Source organism: Cynocephalus volans, chromosome X, assembly GCF_027409185.1.
Source record: "Cynocephalus volans isolate mCynVol1 chromosome X, mCynVol1.pri, whole genome shotgun sequence".
Lineage (NCBI taxonomy): Eukaryota > Metazoa > Chordata > Mammalia > Dermoptera > Cynocephalidae > Cynocephalus > Cynocephalus volans.
This window is the reverse complement of record NC_084478.1, coordinates 12395685-12416993: the sequence shown is the minus strand read 5'-3', so window position 1 is coordinate 12416993 and position 21309 is coordinate 12395685. Positions and strand designations below refer to the sequence as shown.

General features: G+C 48.5%; 1 pseudogene; it reads right to left on the bottom strand.

Annotated features, from left to right (window-relative positions):
* Positions 1-880: 880 nt before the first annotated feature.
* LOC134367175 (H(+)/Cl(-) exchange transporter 4-like) lies at positions 881-20083 on the bottom strand (annotated as a pseudogene).
* Positions 20084-21309: the final 1226 nt, after the last annotated feature.

Here is a 21309-nt window from a genome sequence, read left to right as displayed (position 1 = left end):
GCAACATGGTTCATAATAGCAAAAAGGTGGAATCAACCCATGTTGATCAACTGATAAAGTGATACATAAAATATGGTATATCCCCCCACAAATGTGAACAATGAGATTTTAAAATTAAAAAGTGGTAAATGCGTATAGTGAAATATTATTCAGCCATAAAAAGGAATGAATTATTAATTCATGCTACGAGATCAAGGAACTTGGAAAACATTGTGCTAATTGAAAGAAGCCAGACAAAAAAGCCACACATTATATGATTCCATTTACATGAAATCTCCAGAATAGACAAATCTATAGAGACAGAAAATAGAGCGGTTGCCAGGGGCTAGTGGGTTGGGGGGTCATGGGAGTGACTGCTAATGGGTACAGGGTTTCTTGGGGGTTGATGAAAATGTTCTAAAGTAGATTGTGATGACGGTTAATTGTACACTTTAAATGTGGAATGTGAATTATATCTCACTAAAGCTGTTATTCTAAAAAAAGATAATTCATCTTTTCTCCTCAATTAAAAGGTATAAAAATTAATGGTATTTCTTCAGCATGATCAACAAACTATGTTCAGTAAGAAAAATGAAGCCAAATACAAGGCTTTAAAATATATATGTATATAGCACATGAAACAGTGAGGAAGGGTTTTCCAAGTGAAGTCTGGGTGGCTGCATTAGAGCTAGAGAAAAGCAAGTCACACTAGTATTACACCGTGGACTATCATCGCAACAGACACTTGAAGGTGACATCACACTCACGAATCACCCCGCAGGGTTCCAAAGGCATGTGGAATTGCGGGAGTCCCCAGGATGACCCTGCCCAGACACCCACCTCCGACTGATTCACCAGCAGCTCCGACCATTTCTGCCACCGTGGACACTTGTCTCTCTCCTCAAAACTGGTTTCGTTGGAAGTCCAGCAGCACTGCTCGTGGCTGTACCAGAAGGCAGACAGGCAGACACCTTCCTCAGGTCTGTCATCCACTCGACGGCAAGATCGATGACCCCAGCCAAGGTGCCTGGAGGAAGCAGCACAAGCCACTAACAGGAGGCACCCGTGATACAAAGGGAATGCACAACGCAGCAGCCACGCAGGAGCGTGGCGACCACGCAGGCCCCAAAACCAGAGCAGGAATGAACATGCCATGGGCTGTCACTTACATAGGAAGCTTCTCTCATTAACCTCGCAGTCACTGAACACATACGGTGAGGGCAGCAGCAGCCCAGGGAGAGATACAAAGCGCTCAGTGGCTTACATCAGGTAGGAGAGTGAGACACGCAGGTTTACACTCTCATCTCAAGCCACTGGGGCCAAGCAACTTTCCGAATTCCTCCCTTTCCAAATTTTGGAAATAGGGTATGTACACTGTAAAAGACAAAGCCCCCTCAGCAGCTTCTGGGGCAGGATCCTGGGTGCGCACAATAACATTTCTTGGGGAAACACGATAATGCAGACAAATTGGAGGCATAACAGCTATGACGGCCTCGCATCATAAATGAGTGAGGTTTTGCCACCAAATGGGAAGCAAACTTGGGAAACCCATGCTTATTAGGACGTTCCGGATTCTTTCAATTCTGGGTAAGGGATCGTGGGTCCATACAAGTAGATAATGACTATAGAGGCCAATAGAAGTGGGATGAAATAGAATGTGCAGGAGAAAGAGAAACACCATATGTCCTCACTAATAAGTGGGAGCTGGAAAATAAATTTTAAAAGAAAGAAGGAAAGACAAAAGGATCCCAATAATACTTTGCAAAGGAGAGAACAGGACCGAGGTTACAAGAGGTGGGAAAGGGGGAGGGGAGATGGCCAAGGGAGGGACCGGTTAAAGGACACCCAAAACGATGACATGGTGTCATGCCGAGTGTGCCAATTATCCTGGTCGGAGCATCGCATGTTGCACACGGCTATAGATATTCAAGGCTGTGCCCCACACACGTGTATAGTCACTTATGTCCCAACAAAAACATAAATAATAGACTGTGCAGCTCAGCGGGCCACAAAAGGCTGCCTCGCGTCTCTTTCCACAATAACTCATTCTAGACTTTTCCAAAGGCATGGAATGTTCTCCGGCTTTTTAACTTGTGAAACTTTTACTGAATCCTCACGACAGTATCAGGTTCACACCCGCATCACCCCAAAAGGCATCCGCAGCCCCACATCGGCACACCCTGTCCCTTGTCCTCTGCTCCATGCGCAGCGGCCCGCCTGGGTCCCAGACCCCCTGCGTCCTCAGGCCCTCCCTCTTACAGTTCCCCTTTCTCTCTCCTGTCCCTGCCACCTCCCCTTTCTGATGGCTCCTTCCCAGCAGCCTTCAGTGTGAACACTGCCCGGCCCCACCTTCCCCTCTAGCCACCGGCCTGTCTCTTTGTCGGCTCAGCCTCACTCCGCTCTGTCCACCTGGAGACCCGCAGCTCAGGCAATGGCCTTTGCTCAGTCCTCATCTTCCAGGACCCGATCAGCAAACTACAGCCCATGGGCCAAATCTGGCCACTGCCTGTTTTCGTAAATCTAGTTTTATTGGAGCACAGCCGTGCCACTCGATGAGGTGCCGTCTGTGGCTGCTTTCATGCTACAGAGGCAGAACTGAAGTGGTGACACAGAGAGGGTGTGGCCCACAGAGCTGACAATATTTACTCTCTGGCCCCTTACAGAAAAAGTGTGCTGACCCCAGTTCCAGACCTCTCAGCATCCTTTGACACTGCTGACCACTCCATCCCTCTAGAAACACGCCTGCCCTTGGTTTCCACAATATCATCCTCCCCTGCTTTCCTCCTGGCTCTCTGGTTTTCTCTGTCTCCCTGATCTCTGCTCTACCCAACTTCTAAAAGGCACATTTCCTCCAAGCTTGACCCTAAACCCTTCTCTCTTCTTACACTGCGCTCTCGACCCTGGCCACTTGGTTCACGTCCTTCTATTGCCACTGAGCTGTAGCTGTGCATATCTAGCTCTGCCCTCCAGGCACGTAGGAGCTCCTGCCTACTGTGCTCAGTCACCACAGAGCCCAGCCGCCAGCTCCACTGCCCATGGCAGACATCACCCATCGATCTGACACACTCGACTGGATTCGCCTTCACAACGCTTTTGACATGCCCCTGTCAGACACCACTTATCCACTGTGCCAGACTCGTGTGCAATCACCCTCAAACACCCTTTTTAACAGAGCCCCAGGCAGTCAAAGCCAATGAGCAGCAACTGTCAAAGGACACGCATCTATTTGGCTTCTCGGGTCTGTGGGACATCTCCACCCCAGCTCTCTGCATGCAACGCTGAGCGACAATATCTCCCACCCAGGCCCAGCTTTGCTCCCAGCTGAGAGAAGGGCCCAGCATCCAGGTACTTGTGCAAACCAGAAACCTGCGTACACATCCCGCTCCGGGCAATCACCACATCCTAGCGACTCCACCTCCAAATCTCTCTTGAATCGCTCCCGTCCCCTCCTCCCCATGGCCTCTGCTGACATTCAGGCCACCGTTTCAGAATCATTTCTGTCTGGGCTGCAGCCAGAGCCTCCTTTCGGGTCTCCATGCCCAACTTGCCCCCCTCCGGTGGGTTCTCCACACTGTGGTCAAACAGGCTTTCAAAGCTGCCAATCTGACCCATGCCAGTCCCTATGGAAAAGCCTGCCACGGTTTCCCATTGCTCTTGGGAGAACACCCAAATCCTCAACAGATTGCTGTCCCTGATGGCAGGCACCTCGTATCTCTCTAGCCTCATCTTTTTCCATCACTAACCCCCACCCTCTGCCCAATCCATGTTTTCGGAACATGCCAGGAGCTCCTCTCTGCACCATCTCGGCAAGCGTTACCCTCCCTCCACTGGGCAGGGTCCTCCTTATGTTCCAGATTCCAGCATTTATATCCCTCCTTTGGGAAGCCTTCTCTGAGTTCCTAAGTGTGGCCCAAGTGTATTTCTCGGGCCTTGCCCCATCTCCATACCTACTGTATCGTGATCTCATGGTTAGCAATATAGGTATATATACGTCTGTACTTCCACAGGCTATAAATCACAGGAAAAAAGGTTTCATTGTCTGGTTTTCATGCCACAGAGGGGGTTAGATCAGTCGTCCAGAGCCTGTGTCCACTGTAAGAGGGCAAGGAGACTACCTGCCTTGTCCATTATTGTACCCACGTCAGGTACATACTTGGAGCTATATGTCCACATTGAGTGGATGACTGCAGTAAATAAATGGGGGAAAAAATCAGAAAACTCAGGTCCCTTCATTCACTCAAGGGATATGTATTGAGCACCTAGTTACTACGTGCCAGTCACTAGTCCACATCCTGGGGATACAGCAGCGAACAAAGCAGACCCAAGTCTCTGACTTCATGGAGCTGTACCTCACGGAGGGGACAGAGACACTAGACAAGTAAGTAAGTAGCCAGAGACTCCACTAGAAGGTGATAGGTGCTAGAGAGAAAATATAGCTCAGTTCAATGGTACAGCCGCCTTGGAAAACAGTCTGGCAGTTCCTCAAAAAGTTAAACACAGAGTTACCATTTGGCCAAACAACTCCACTCGGAGGCATATACCCAAGACGAAAACATGTGTCCACATAAAGACCTGCACACAAATGCTCTTAGTGGCATTATTCAAAACAGCCAAAGAGTAGAAACAACCCAAATACTCATCAACGGATGACCAGATAAACAAAATGTAGTTTGTCCATACAATGGAGTAGTATTCAGTAATAAAAAGGAAGAAGCACTGATACTTGCTACAACGTGGATGAACCTTGAAAACATCGTGCTAAGTGAAAGAAGTTAATCACAAAGGACCACATTGTACTGTATGATTCCATTTATAAGACATATACAGAACAGGCAGATCCATAGAGACAGAAAGTAGATTAGTGGTGGCCTGAGGCTGAGAGGGGACTGGGGCTTTGGCTTTGATAGCTAAAAAGTGCAGAGGTTCTTTTGGGGGTGATAAAATTATTTTAAAATTGATCGTGGTGATGGTTGCACAACTCTGTGAATATACTAAAAACCACTGAACTGGACACTTTATATGAGTGAATTGTGTAGCATGTGAAATATGTTTCAATAAAGCTGTTACATAAACACATATATACATACACACATATATACATACCTAGAGCAGGAAAGGGGGATGAGATTCAGAGGGAAGGATGTAATTTTAGAGAAGGCAGTCGGGGAAGGCCTCAAATGAAAGGTAACATTTGAACAAAGACCCAAAGAAGGTGGGGGAGGGATACTGCAGATATCCAGGGGCAAGACGCAATGATCACCCCAAATTCCATCTTTATTCATTCATTCATCATCACATTATCCCACACCCAATTCTTGCTGATTCTGGTGCTGACTGAGCCTCAGCTTTATTCCACGGTACAACAGCGCCACCCAGTGGCAGCTCCCGATAAACGCCCTGCAGAGGAGATGCCGCTGGGCTTCTCCATCAGGGGTCAGAATATAGTGGCCAGGGCGCCACTGAGGGAATGGACAGCCAGACAGACAATTGGTGCATCCAGGCCAAAAGAACACTTGAGCCACTTCTGTTTCCACTGTCCTCCCATTCTTGCCCTCCTTCCGTACTCATGCGCAGATGAGCCCATGGGCCTTCCTTTCTCCGGCGGTTCTCACCCCGGCCTCCATATTTGAATCACAGAGGGGAGAAGAGGGGGCTTTACTCAATGCCAGCGCGCCCCCTCCAGAGAATCTGTTTAATTGAAGCCCCGGCAGTGCTACATATTGTTTCACTCCCGAGGTGATTCCACCTGCGAGAACTGACAGCAACTTAGTTGATAGTGAGACCAGCTGGTCAATATCAGGTCACCTAAAGATAGCCCAGTTGCGCTCCTCCACTAGCCAAATGAATCTAAGCTGTGCCATTTATTCCAGCAAGACACCAGAACATCTGTTCCAAGTGTCTTCATTTACCCTGTTTATTTCTCCTTCCTAGGAGCTAAGAATAATGATACAGTGTAAGGTTTGATAAATCTATTCTAAGTAGGGCCATCGAAATCCAGAGCAAACTCCATCCCCTCCCCCCTGCCTTGCCCCACCCCGGCCACCTTCAAAGGTCTTTACAGAAGCGGTCAGGCAAACGTGGTGGCAGAAGACCATGTATCTGCCAAGACTAATTTCCTTCCCTGGTCGCCTCTGCTGGGGGACGGAGAATAGAATTGGGGAAATGAACAGACAGCTGCTGTGGCTAGTAGGAAAGGGCTGGTCTCAAGCATTCCTCTTGGCTTCTTTTTTCTGGAATGCCGAGGCGGACGAGGCAGATGGGGCCCTTCCCTGGCCACCGAGCCTCTCCTACAATTACCCATGAAATAAATGAAAGGTCGCCTGGAAATCGGAATCACCTGTAATCACAAAATCATGTGTCTCATTACTGTTCTTTCTTAAAGCACTTACTATATTCTGCCTGTATTACAGTCACTTCTCTGATCAATTTTCCTGCCATAATGATTATGTTGTTACATGTAGGGGATTTTTATTCAGGGGATCTCTTCACCATGCTTAAATTTTAATATTCTTGGACATTAACCCTCCCAGCCTCCTCAAAGGAACTAAGTTTGGGGACACAATTTCCATGCAGAGCTGATGCATTTGACATTAAAACGACAGGTTTCCCCTCCAGATATTCGTCCATTTACTCTGGAAACATCTACTACTGGCAAACACGGTGTTGGGATTATAAAAAGAAAGGACACGGACTCCCCGAGGGTCAGAACGATGTCGGGGCTGGGGATCTCCCAGGGCCTACCTCAGATCCTGTGGGTGTCTAGCATGGTTTTGAGTGCCCTACGGTGTTTACAGGTCATTCCAGGGCCGGCCAGTAGTAGCAAAAGCCAGTCTCATGTGGTGGTTGATTATGGCAGCTCAAAACATTTTCATATTTCGGGCCGAGCCCGTGGCGCACTTGGTAGAGTGCTGCGCTGGCAGCGCGGCAACGCTCCCGCCGCGGGTTCGGATCCTATATAGGACTGACAGGTGTACTCACTGGCTGAGTGCCGGTCACGAAAAAACGACAAAAAAAAAAAAAAAACATTTTCATATTTCGTTGGCTTCTACATAACCAAGGACAGCAGAATGCAGAACGCGTGCTTTCAGTACACTCCCGCATGCTCATAAACCTTTGCACTATGTGGAAAGGGCCAACCAGCTCAATAATGACAGCTCTCCAGAAGCTTAGTCGATGACACATTTGATGAAAACTATATGATCATGTATTCTGCTCTTAGACATTTCCAGTAAGAAATCTCTTGCACGGGGTAAAAGGGAAACGCTCCACATTCCGAACATCATCCCAAGCGGCTGGAGCTCGGGGGTGTCAGCGTCCGCAGCTCGCCCGGGAGCGCTGTGTGCCCTGCGTACCTGCCAGCAGGCCGATGAGCAGCATGACCACCCAGCCCGACCAGGCGTCCTGCAGGCTCCTGATGAACCCCCATATGGACTCCTTGCTTTCGCTGGTTATCTGGAAGCAGAGCAGACACAGCAGGTGACGTGCACACATTTTTCAACTCATGCTTTGCTCCTTGAAACTGTTTTCTCAGGAAACAGGGTGGTAATTAAGAGAAAATGAAGGTCATTCAGCAACCAAATTCCCAGTTACATTATTCATTCAGTTGTGTGCCACAATCACACAATGGGCTTCCTACTTCACAGAGCTATGGAGGTGCCATCATAGTCTCCAAGGAACAAGAGTAGCAAAAACTGCACTTGATTAGAAAAACATACCGAATGTGATCTGAGCTTTCATTATTCAAAGCCATTCTGAACGAGGCACTGACTGGGTATCACTATCTTGAATATGAGCTACTGTTTTAACTTACTTTATCAGGTCTGTTCATTCAAAATCCTCTTCAACAAAGACTGCATTTCTTACTTTTGTTTTCAAGGTTTAATTTTAACAGCAAGAACTGTGAATTAGCAGCACGGATCACAGTTACCATGGCAGATGGACACGTCTATACACACTGTAAGAACACACCTTTGCCTCCCTGTGTTCACAAAATCCTCCGAGATCACCATTCCCCTCACAACCCTTTCCAGCGGTGGTTGGCAACCATTTTCTATATAGGACTAGACAGTAAATATTTGGGGCTCTGCACGTCAAATGGTGTCTGTTGCAACTACTCAACTCTGCCTCTGTGCACAAAAGGAGCCATAAAGAACATGTAAATGAATGGGCATGACTAAAAACTTTACAAAACGAGGTGCCAGCTGGCTTTGGCCCGAGGGCCATAGTTTGCTGAGCCCTTCTCTAGAGGGAAGGCTGCCCTGTCCCCATGCTCCTCCATGTTGGAGACAAGAGGCTGCGCCATCTTCTTGACTGAACCTCACTCCTGCAAAGCTCTTCCTCCTTTCACTGCCAACCTTCGTGAAATGGCGTGACACAGTCACACTCTCCACGTCCCTCCACATCTTCCTCTGAAGAGGCTCTCCCTGAAGTTGCCAACAGCCCCCATGTTGTTGGTTCACCATTACCCCTCCATGGAGGCTGACCTTGGGAGCAGCCCCTCCTCAACACTCTCTACTCTTCTCACTTGGGACAACTCTCGGCTGGTCCCCTCCCTCACCTCTCCCTGCTTCTCCTCAGAGTTTGTCACTGGCACCCACCTACCTCCCCCAGACCTCCTAACTCCTGGCATTGCCCAGGGTCCTGACCGCCTCCTTCTGTCTCCCTCCACATTCCCCGGCCACCCTGGCCACCTCTAAAGCTTCAGCACCCACTCTCATGCCAGGGACCTGTCACTTTTTTTTTTGCAGCTGGCCGGTAAGGGGATCAGAACCCTTGACCTTGGTGTTGCAAGGCTGCGCTCTAACCAACTGAGCCAACCAGCCAGCCCTTACTCTCGTTTCTAGACTCAACTGCTTTCTTCCCCTTCCAGGAATCCCCCACCAGACCCCTGTAGCTCCCTAAATTGCCCAAGTGTGCCAGGTTCTTTCATGCCTCTGACTTAAGAAAGGGCCACTCTGGTGTTTAGATGCTTTTCCCTTTCTCTGCCCAGTGAACTCTTAGTCTTCCTTCAAGTCCCAACTGAAATATCAGCCTCTGAGAACCTCTTCTCTAACCGTCCCTCTTAGAGGATCCCATAGCACTTACACGTAGCTTCACTGCAGCCCATTAAAATATATATCGACTGCCAAATAGACGCCCGGCCCCATAACATGTGCTTTCACACACACAGCCTCACTTACCCTTGAGGAATAATCACCTCTGTCCCCACAGATGAGAAAATGAGGGGCCCAGAAATGGCACCCCCAAATTCACCTAACCCGCAGGTGTCAAGGGCAGGAAGTGTGCCAGATTCATCTGGTTCCAGAGTCCCCTCCTTGTGCTCTGCACCCCATTACTTCTATATGACACAGCCTCCCACCGGCAGCACCCGGAGCTACAGCCATCTGTCCACATCTCTGCACTCACCTAACACTTCTTTAGAACCTAACCTGGTACATGACACATGAACCTGAGCCCCCACTAAACAACTTCCGGATTCAAGCATGCCACAGCCACTTGTAGGGGTCCCCTTCAGCTTGTCCCTTCACAACGCCACCTACCTTTCTGGGTCTGTCGGTGTCCCGTGACTTTTCCCTTAGCCAGTCGATGGTGTGAAAGTCCACATTATGTCCGCACATCGGGGAATGGCTCATCGAGAAAATCCATCAGGTTTCCAGTGCCACTCATCGCTCCTGCATTGACCAGGCTAGTTACACCTGAGAGAGAAAAACGGTCATGGAAAAGGTGAACAGGACATGTACACGGACATGGCAGAAGATAACCCATGGGCTCTATTTTCTTACACAACCAGAAGTTATCTCAGCATAGGCATCTCTGCTGTAGTAACATATATACACAGTCAGTTCTCATTATAGGTAGAAGATGTGTTCTATAAAGACACTTCAGACACTACATTAGCAAAAACTCAATGACCGCTCCTAGAGGAATACAGGGTTAGGGCCCTGAGAGCCTCTGCTCACATTCTCGTCAACAAATCAATACATAACCTTGTATCTCGTGTTTCTGTCTACAGACACTGTAGTTAATAGATAGTGCTCAGTCATTAACATTGAACTCATGGCCAACAGCACTACCACTCACGTCTGGGTGAAGCTTCTCCGACAAACGTATTCTCTCCATAAAACAGCACAGCCTTCCTGCACGTGGGAACACTAGACAGCACTTCATCACTCAGTTTCAGGGCCATTTTAAACAGCAACATTGCCAAGCAAAAAGCACAAAAATGTGAAAAATGTGGCACTAAATAGAACACAGAAAGGACACTTGTTTAAAGCATGAGACTGAAAACAAGAAGGCAGAGCGTTGCCTTCTTCGACCTCAGCGAGGAACATGCACTTCTGGCAACTCAATTTTTTGCCACTGTGCACGTGCACATGTCTGTGAGTGACCTTGAAAGCACCACAAGTATTGATTCGGAGGCTACAGATAAATTTGAGTGAGCAGGCAAATTAGCAAATACGAAATCCAAAAATGAGGAGCAACTAGATACATTTCTGAGAAGTCCCACATCCTGCAAAAGCAAGGTGTCAAAATGAGAGTGTCGAGGGCTAATAGGATTGACGCATACCACTCAAAATCAAATAATTGTAGCCAAACTGGTAACTGGTTCCCCTGGGAGATAAGTGGACCACTCGGGCAGACAGTCTATGTGGTTGTCATCGCAGATATTCATAATGCACAGCACCAGTGGAGTGAAGATGCTTCTGGGAGCCAAGGCAATCTGCAGATGGCAGCGGCCCTCTGCACTCCTGGCACCACCACGGACATGGATAAGGGAGGTAGGAAAACCCGTCACGAGCCAAGAGCCATGCAAGCCTGGAGGCACACTGCCCTGGGCAAGGAGCTCTGGGCACAGACGCTCATTTTTAATTCTTCTTAAAATACAGTCAGAAGGGCTCTTGCTGCCACGGTAGTAGCAAAGGTGAATGTCTCTTCCTTTCCTGTCTGAGATCACAATTCCACTCGCACTATTCCAGCTCCCCTTGCCTGGAAAACAATTGCAAGTGAACCAACACATCTGCCAGGCTCTCTTGCCATCAGAGCCTGATTTACAGATCCCGTGGGAGCTAATCTGGAGCAGGCCAGTGCTCACCACCAGTTAGCAGAAAGAATAACATGCTCCTACAGAGACCGGAGGTTGAAATATGCACTAAATAAAAACTACTTTGGTAAAGAGCATGGGAATTTGAATTATAGGATAAGGGCCACAAAAGTGCCAAAATAGATGGTTAAAAAGTTGAAGGGTGGTTATAAAAATATATGAGTGCGGACTTCTCATTGCTTTTGTATTTCTATATCTGGAGGACTCAGTCATGACCTGATGACGCTGGAATTTAATCAAACTGAAAAGTCGCTATGGGCAAAGTAATCACCTTCCAAGCAATAAAATGGCCACAGTGATAGATTTATTGACCGTCCGTGCAACTCGGCTGCTTTAAAACTTTAAAAGTTTGAGGTTTGAGCAGTGCCAAGTCCAAAACTACACCCATTGATGAGTATCCAGGGAAGAGTCGCATTGCATAAGGCAGGAGCAGCCAATAACAGAACCAGTAATATAAGGGAAGGGGTCAAATTAGAGCACAAAGATTTCATTCTCATCTCTACAAAAACAAGATGGTAATAACCTATTTATTACATGTGGTAAAGAAAATCTCTGATGGGAAAAATAAGATGACAGGCTATTGGCCCACAGTGGGAGCTCTCATCAGAAAAACCCAGCTGGCATATAGAATAATTGCAGAGACCTGGATATTGTATTTGCTGCTTGAAATTTAACCAAACCTCTAGTCAAACAACTACTCCAGGCAATAATGCGTGAGATAAAAATTCGCTCTGGAGAAAAATTACATCTTTAAACATTGATGGAGCATGTTATGATCATGATGATTAGACACATAATTGGTAGAGGAAAGTAAACATGATATAATCTGCAGAGCCTCGGAGGGCTTTCTTGGGGGCCTGGAAGGAAATGGTGATGTCATGTCTGAAATTGGAGTTAAGAGACGACCAGAACAGAGACAGTGCAAGAAGAGAACACCCAGGTGGGAAAATGGGAAGGACTCTATTTGGGATCCACCTGAAAGGTGAAATGGATGAGGAACTAGAATCCAGCCAGGCAGGGGAGCCACAGGGAGGGAACTCCAAGGATTTGCTAACTGAGAAATAAACTGAAGCTCTGTTTGTTCAATAAAGTACAAGGAACAACCCCAAATAGATGCACACAGTCATTTCCAACTTACAAGGGAGCCCTTGCTCCTCCCACCTGTTTTTATTTCTTCTCTCCAACAAGAATATTTCTGCTGGCAGATGACACCTGCTCTTACGTCCTCAAGGCCATGGGTTCAAGGAAGAACAGCATCCTACAGCCTGGATCTAAGATTTCTACTTGGCCTGGATCATTTAGGTCAGGGCTCAGGAAACTGCAGCCCATGGGCCGAACCCAGCCTGCTGCCCGGTTTGTAAATAAAGTTTTACTGGCACACAAGCATATCTACTTGTTTACATATTGTCTATGGCAGCGTTTACGTTACAACAGCAGGGTTGAGTAGTTACGACAAAGACCATATCACCCACAAAGGATGGAATGTTCACCATCTCGCCCTTTACAGAAAAAGTTTGTTGATCTCTGATCTCTGCAGCAGACCACAAAAGTGGCCCATATTCTCTAGACCTCCCTGTCTCCACTGCCTTTTCCATGTGACTTTGCAGCTCCTCTTCATTAAGAGGGAGTCTATTCTCTACTCCTGTGTCATGCAATAGAAGTGACAGTACACATGAATTGAGCCTAGACCCCAAGTGGCGGTGCAGCCTCTGCTCTTTTCCTGGGGCCTCTGTTTCCACCATGAGAAGAAGCCTCACTAGAAGGCTGGAAGATGAGTGGCCACAGGGAACTGAGTTGGGTCACCTCAGCTGATGCCATCCCGGATCATCTCGGCCCATCTGACCACAGATTCCTAAGTGAGCCCAGCCAAGATCCGCAGCTTTGGCCCAGTCAAAGCACACAGCAGACCCACAGACTTGTGAGGACAAAGTGGTTATTGTTTTAAGCCACTGAGTATTGCAAAGGAGTTGTTATACAGCAGCATCATAACAATGGACAACAGACAGAACGTACTTGGGCTCTGGGAGAGGAGAAAGGACGACAGGGTAGAAGGAGTGGAGTAGCAAGGGGTGACGAAGCTATCAGAAGAGACAGGATGGACCAGAACGCGCCCTAGTCCACGCCGGAGGCATCCTGCCTGACAATATAACATCTCTCTTACCACAGCCATTATTTACATTTGCTTACAAAGGGACTCTGGAAGACGTGCAGGACACCTAGGTCCTTATCCAATCCCTTAAGGGAAGAAAGTCTCTGTATGTTTGGTCTCCCAGCATGAAGACCCCAAGAGGGTAGGGTCAGCCTTCAACAGCAGTTGCTAACGACCGAACCTTTCCAGTGAAACCCACTTCAGCCAGCGCCAGTGATGACAAGGCTGTGTTATTATGACATCATGAATGATGTCATTTGTGACTGATTCTGAAGGCAACTCAGATTGGGCTGGCTCACCTTCAGAGCAGGGATCTCTACCATTTAAAGGAAACCTGGGGCTGACCAGTTAGCTCAGTTGGTTAAAGCACGTTGCTGATAACACCGAGGTCTGGGTTATCTGCTGCCAACGCCGTAACACCATGGCTCAGACAGTATCAATAGTCTTATCACTCTCTCCCCTGGTACTAGGGTTTGACTGGGCTCAAAGGAGCTGGGGATGGAAGATTTAATAGCTAGAGACTAGAATAGCTGGGGCTCCCCAGGCATCTCTCTCTCCATGTGGCATCCCACATGGTCCCTCCAGCACGGCAGCTTTGGGTGGCAGGACTTCTTACCTGGAGGCTCTCAGCTCCAAAGCCAGCGTTGAGAGAGAGACCAGGGAGAAGCTGTGTCATCTTGCATGACTGAGCCTCAGAAGTTAGGCAGTGTCTCTTTGCCACATGCTGTCCCTCGAGACAGTCACAATAGCCCACCCAGGTTCAAGGGGAGAGGAAGTAGACTCCACCTATTGATGGGAGAATGGCAAACCTCTACAAGAGCATCCGTAAATCAAAAATATTTTTGTGGCTATTTTTGAAAAATACAACTAACCACTCAACTTACGAAAAATCTCGGCAAATACAGAAAAGTATCAAAAGGAAAATAAGGACTACCTGTCATCACACTCTAGATAGAGAACTGCTACAACCTGTTGCTATGTTTTCTACATAGATATATTTTTTAACAAATTGGGGGTATAATACATCTGGTTTTTCCCTCTATATTTTGAGCATTTATCATGAGAGGCAAAATTGCATAGTGATTCAAAACACACACTCTGGGGCAGCACTGCCCGGGTTCAAATCTCACACTCTGCCACTTACTAGATGTGTGGCCTTAGACAAGCTGCTGAAAGAATGAGTGTGGTGGACCGCAAGAACCACCAGGGCCAAAGAGTAGCCTGAACACTCAGGTGACTTCATCCATGACAGGACACTGCAAGGAGAGCCTTTCTGATGTCATATGCTGGACGTATAAACCACCTCCTTTGCTGTCCCTGCGAGCTACTGCACATCAAAGGTAATGCTGTCACTGACCCAGGCGCTACAGGACATGAGGGCAGCCTCCACATCCCCCATCTTGAGACACTGTAATGACACCTTACGATGTGACCCTACCAGACCAGGCTTCTTTGATAAACAAGGGCCCACCCTGGACCCAGCACAACATTGCTGCTAAAGAAGTTAGATGCACGGTCCAGCTCACCTGGTCACCCAGGTCACAGTGCTTCTGACCGACCAGCTCTAAATTGGGGCTTTCATGTCCCCTTCTCAGTTTTGATTAATTTGTTAGAATTACTTGCAAAACTCAAGAAAACACTTTTACCACTTGATTATATTAAATATTATGAACAATACGGATGAACAGCCAGATGAAGAAATGTGTAAGGCGAGGTCTGGAAGGGTCCTGAGTGCAGGTGCTTCTGTCCCCATGGAGTTGGGGTGTGCCACCCCGCCAGCACGTGGATGTGTTTGCCAACCCAGAAGCTGTCTGAATACTATACTTTGGGGATGTTTATGGAGGTTTCATCACATAGGCAGGATTTTATTAACTCAGTCTCCAGCCCTCTCACCCTCCAGGCTTCTAATCATGGCTTGGTCTTTCTGGTGACCATCCCCCATCTAGGAGCCCACCAAGAGTTGCCTTGTTAGGACAAAAGACACTCCCATCACCCAGGAATTTCCAAGGGATTAGGAGCTCTGTGTCAGGAGCTACAGCCAAAGACCAAAGATAAGAAAAAAAGATTCTCCTAGCACCCCCATTGCTCAGGAAATTCCAAGGGTTTTAGGAATTCTGTGCCAGGATCTGGGAAGAAACCAAATACAAACTCCTCCATGTAACACAAAATCACAGTTCCTGACCCTGCTCACCTCGAATCTTTCTTCTCCAATGAGATGCACAGCATGCAGGAGACAGATGAATAAATTTACCTTTGAGTGTCATTTATATGAGTGGTTCTTAACCCAACTTCAAATTTACATTATCTAAAGAGCATTGTATTTGTTTGTTTTCTGTTGCTTATAACAAAATACCTGAATCTGGGTAATTTATAAAGAAACAAAATTTATTTCTTACAGTTTTGGACGCTGGGAAGTACCCGGTCCAGGGGACACATCTGGTGAGCGCAATGCAGTGTGTCACACAGTGAGAGACATGGCATGTGCGACAGAGAACTAACCTGCTCTGTCACTCTCCTGATGAAGCCATCAGAACCAGCCCATTGCTCCATGAATGGATCAATCTGTTGACGAGGGCACGGTCCTCACAATCTAATCACCTCTTAAAGGCCTCACCTATCAAATACCGTGATTGAATTTCCTACCCTCTTAGCACTGTCAAAGTGGAGATTAAGTTTCTAGTACATGAAACTTGGGGGGTGGCACATTCAACTCATAGCAAGCATTTAAGAAATGCTGCACCATAGACCAATTAAGTCCGAATCCCTGCATGATGTCCCCGGCCAGGGTGGAGATACACTGGCTTACACGACTCCATCTTGCTCACAATCACCAATGAATATTTGTTGATCATTTCAACCTCTTCATGATGCTTGGGCAAATATTCCTTTTTGTAAAGGAGAGAGAAAAGTGGAATAGCTACAAATGCCCCTGTATTATTCCCTTGCAGTGGGGTGGGGAGTGGGTGTGGGAGTAAGGGTTTACTTTCTGCCTACCAAAAATCCTTGCTATTTGTGTTGAATAGCTTCCTTCGCTCAGTTTCCATAGCTTTCTCTCTGTGTCCCACCAGCGAGTGAATCTGCTGGGTAGAGGCGATTTGTTATGTATTGCTCCCCTGCGGTTAACTCTTGGCACCGAGCATCTCACTTAGCTCTTGTAGTGCTCTCTGTGTGTGCCTGGGCTACCATAACAGTAGCACAGGATGGGGCTTCAACAACAGATATTTATTTTGTCTCAGCTCTGGAGGCCAGAAGTCCCAGGTCCAGTTCTGGCAGGGTTGGTTTCTGATGGAGACTCTCTTCCTGACCTGCAGATGACACACCCTGCTGCATCCTCACAAGGTGGAGAGGAGAGCTCTGGTGTCTCCTCCTCTTCTTATAAGGGTACTAGCCCTGTTGGATTAGGGCCCCCCACCTTTATGACCTCATTTAAACTTTATCACCTTTTCACAGGCCCTATCTTCAAGTACGGTCACATTGGGAGTTAGGGCTTCAGCTTATGAATTTTGGGGAGACACAATTCAGTCTGTCGCATTCCACCCCTGGCCCCCCACAACTCATAACCGTCTCACATGCAAAATGTATTTATTTCATTCTGACAGACCCAAAACTCTTAACTCATTCCAGCATCAACTCTGAAGTCTAAAGTCCACAGCCTCATCTAAATATCATCTGAATCAGATATGGGTGACACTTGAGGTATGATTTATCCTGAGGCAAGATTCTTTTCCCTCCATGAACCTGCAAAACCAGACAAATTATGTGCTCTTAAAATACAGTGGTGCAGTGGTGGGACAGGCATGGATAGACACTCCCATTGCAAAAGGGAGGGATAGGACAGAAGGAGGGGGTGACAAGTCTCAAGCAAGTACGAAACCTAGCAAGGCAAATGCCGTCAGCTCTTAAGGCTGGGGAACAAGCCTCTCTGGCCTGATGCCCAGATTTCCCGGCTCACTGGTGGGGCAGCATCACCCTCATGCCTCTAGGGGGTGCCCCCATTGTCTCTGCGAGGGCCCTGCCCTCTGCAGCTGAGGAGGGAACAGCCTTGTTCCCTGGCCCTGTGGTAGGAGCAGCAGCCCCGTGGTCTCTGAATCGCCTTCAGCGTCATTCCTCAGTTTTCTTAAAGAATAGTGCATGTGCTCATCTGAATATCTCCGTGGTCACATCCTGTAGAGTCAAAGAAGTCCAGCAGTCTTCTTTCATTCTGTCCCAATTTCTCTGTCCCCTGCAGTTCAAACTGGCAGTCTCTCTGCTGGTATGATCCCATCTCTATTCCTGGCTTCTGCTGAGATGGCTGGTTGACATCATGGGGAACCACTTCATGGAGCGACTGTCCAGCCACCCCCTTGGTGTTCTCTCCAGAACAAGCTTCCTCATTTTCCACATCCCTCTCTCTGTCCCTTTGTTCGTCCTCCATCCCTCCATCCATCCTTCAGTCCATCCATCCTTCGGTCCATCCTGTCATCCCTCCCTCCATCCATCCTTTCTCCCCCCATTCCTCCAGTCCTCCATGCATCTGAGCATAGTACACTCCAGGGTCTGTGCTAGGTCCTGGTGCACAAGACCTCTGTGATCCTTGACTTCGTGGTGTGCAGAGTCTGGGGGGGGTGGGGCATCAGAAGACACTTGTCCTTCCGTGAAGATTCAGAGCACAGTCTTGGGATCAGGATTGCGTGGGCTTGTGGGGAGGCTGCCTCTCCAGGGAAAGGGAGCTATGGGTGCCTGGAGGGAGAAGATCCTTTGAGTTAAGGTCATTTCCGGGCTTTGGCACTGGGCTGCTGATTTGGAGGATGCAAAGCCGAAAGACCTGTGTTCTTGCAGTCTCCTTCTCTGTGATTGGATTGCTGGGCTACAGTGTCCAAAAGTCAGGCAGGTGTGGCCCTTTGGCTTTCCCTGGTTTCTGGACCTGAGGGTAATTCCTTACTTCTGTCCTGTCCCCTCTGCTGTCATGAAGCAGGCCTCGGGCACTCGAGGTTGCGTCAGCAGAAGGAGCTCACTGTGGAGTTCTGATAAGCAGTGCTCCAGTGATACGGGTGGCTGGGCAGTTCTGCACATAATGACACAGGTCCCAGTTACCTGACGGTTTTCTTTGCTGGCAGCGGCAAACTCTGCTCAGCTGGCCTCAGGCGCCCAGTGCTGCTGACTCGCTCTTAGGGATTTGCATTGACAAGTTTGAGAGAACAAATGCATTTCAGAAAAATGGTGCGCCGCGTGTTCTAAGTGTCGCTTTCAGTTTTGGAGGCGGCGGGCTGTTGTGCTTTTGTTTTGACTGTCCAGTGGTCCTGTTGGCCTGACCTCGGCTCCCCCTGGCCAGGGCTCAAGGTAGCACTTCTTCCTGCCTCATGGCCATATGCATCAGCACAGAGCAGGAATGCCCACGGGCCGCACGCCCTGCACCAAAATGGACCATGTTCCCCCACCACGGGACGCGCGACCTCCCTCTTTACGGAGCCGGTGCCCAGAGCAGGCTGCGTGCCCTTACCCAGCAGGAGCAGATCGCCACCTCCCTACCCCCGCGGACCGCGTGCCCTCACCCCTCAAGAGCAGGTCCCCCCAATGGGCCACGCATCCTCACCCAGGCACTAAGATGTGGAGCCCTAACCGTACATGGAGCCGGTTCCCATCCCGAGGGTCACACATCCTTCCACTGCACGGTGCAAGTCCACCCGCACCTTCAACCCACACGACTTGCATTGAAGAGGGACATCAGACATCATAGCATCACAGAGATGGTTATCATAGAGGACATCACAGACAGTAGCGTCTCAGAGAAGGGTTCACGGAGGGACGTGCTGGGTTACAACATAGAGAGCAGTATCATAGAGAGACTTTATACATAATACCATAGAGGAGGGTGTCATCAAGGGACATCACAGGTAATATATGAGAGGGCCGTATTATAGAGAGACTTCACAGATCCTACCAAGGGGGGGTATCATAGAAGAACATCATTCATAACATCATAGAGAGGAGTATCATAGAGGGACATTGTTTATAATACCATAGAAAGGTGTCATAGAGGGGCATTATTAATAATACCATAGAGAGGGATTTCACAGAGGGACATTATTGATAGTACTATAGAGAGGAGCATCATAGAGGGATATCATTGATAATAGCAGAGAAAGGGTGTCATAAAGGGACATTATACATAATACAATAGAGAGGGGTGGCATAGAGGGACATCATACACAATGACATGGAGAGGAGAATCAGAGGGAAATCCTAGGTAATAGCATCATGGAGTGGGGTATCATAGAGGGCATCCTACATAATATCAGAGAGAGAGAGACAGGAATCTTAGAGGGGCATCATAGATAATAGGATCTGAGAGAGGGGTAAAATAGCGGGACATCATACTAGGATCATGCAGAAGGGTTTCTTTCAGGGACATGGTAGATAATATCATAGAGAGGGGTGACCTGATGGGACATTATGAATAAGAGCATCATAGAGAAGGTATCGGATAGGGACATCACAGATAATAACGTGGAGAGGATGATCATGGAGGGACAGTATAGATAACATACACAGGGCAGGACACTCCGCAGGCCGTGGGTCCTCCACCCGAACGGAGCATGTCCCACCCCCTCTGGACGCGTGTCCTCACTCTGCACGGACCAGGTCACCCCCGTGAACTGCACGCCCTCACCACGCAGGAGCAGATCCTGCCCCGAGGGCCTCTTGCCCTCGCTCCGCAGGGAGCACTACCCCTCCACGGGCCACAAGCCCTCCCCCAGATGCCTATAAGGTCTGGAGACCTCACCACGCACAGAGTAGGACACCCCGTGGCAGCTGGTCCTCTCCCCAAACGGAGCATGTCCCACCCCAGGGGGACCCGCACACTCAGCCCGCATGGAGCGAGTCCCCTCCACGGGCCACAGCCCTCACGTTTACACCGATGTCTGGAGCCCTCAATGCGCACAAAGCAGGTCCCCTCGATGGTCGCCTGCCCTCACGCCGCATGGAGCGGGTTCCCACGCAGGCCGCACACCTCACCCCGAGATGATAGGTCTTGAGCCCGTCCCCCCACAGAGCAGGAACTCCCGTGACCTGCACACACTCACCCCACACTGAGCAGATCCCCACCGTGGGTCGCACGCTATCACCCAGACAGATAAACTCTGGAGCCCTCAAGGTGCACCGAGCAGGTACCCTGGCCGGACCTGCGCCCTCACCACGCCTGGATCTGGTCCCCTTCGAGGGCCGCACACTCTTACCCTGCAGGAGCATGTCCCGCCGCCCACCCCCTCATCCACGTGAACTCACCTCACACAGAACAGGACCCCCACGGACACCGCGGCCTCACCCCACACGAAGCCTATCACCCTGGACCTCACCGCGCATGATGTGTATCATAGAGACGCATCATAGATAATATCATAGAGAGCCGAATCATAGAAGGGCATTAGAGATAATATCATAGAGACAAGAATCATAGAGGGGCATTAGAGATAATATCATAGAGACAAGAATCATAGAGGGGGAGTATAGATAATATCAGTCAGCGAGATCGTAGCCGGGCATTATGGATAGTATCATACAGAGAGGAATCGTAGACGGGAATTATAGATAATATCATAGAGAGTGGAATTAGAGAGGGGCATTATAGATACTATCATAGAAAGAGGAACCATAGAGGTGCATTACAGATAATATCAAATGAGGCATTATACACAATAAGAGAGAGAGAGGAATCATAGAGGGGCATAATTAGATAATATCATAGCGAGGGTATCATAGAGGGGCATTTTAGATAGTATCATAGACAGCCGAATCATAGAGGGGCATTATAGATAGCATCATAGAGAGCCGAATCATAGAGGTGCATCATAGATAATAGCATCATAGAGAGGGGTGGCATAGAGGGACATCATACATGATGTCATGAAGAGGGTTAATTAGAGGAAAATCGTAGATAATAGCATCATGGAGTGGGGTATCATAGAGGGGCATACTAGATAGTATCAGAGAGAGAGAGAGAGGAATCACAGAGGGGCATTATAGATAATAGCATCATAGAGAGGGGTATCATAGCGGGACATCATAGTAGGATCATACAGAAGGGTTTCGTTCAGGGACG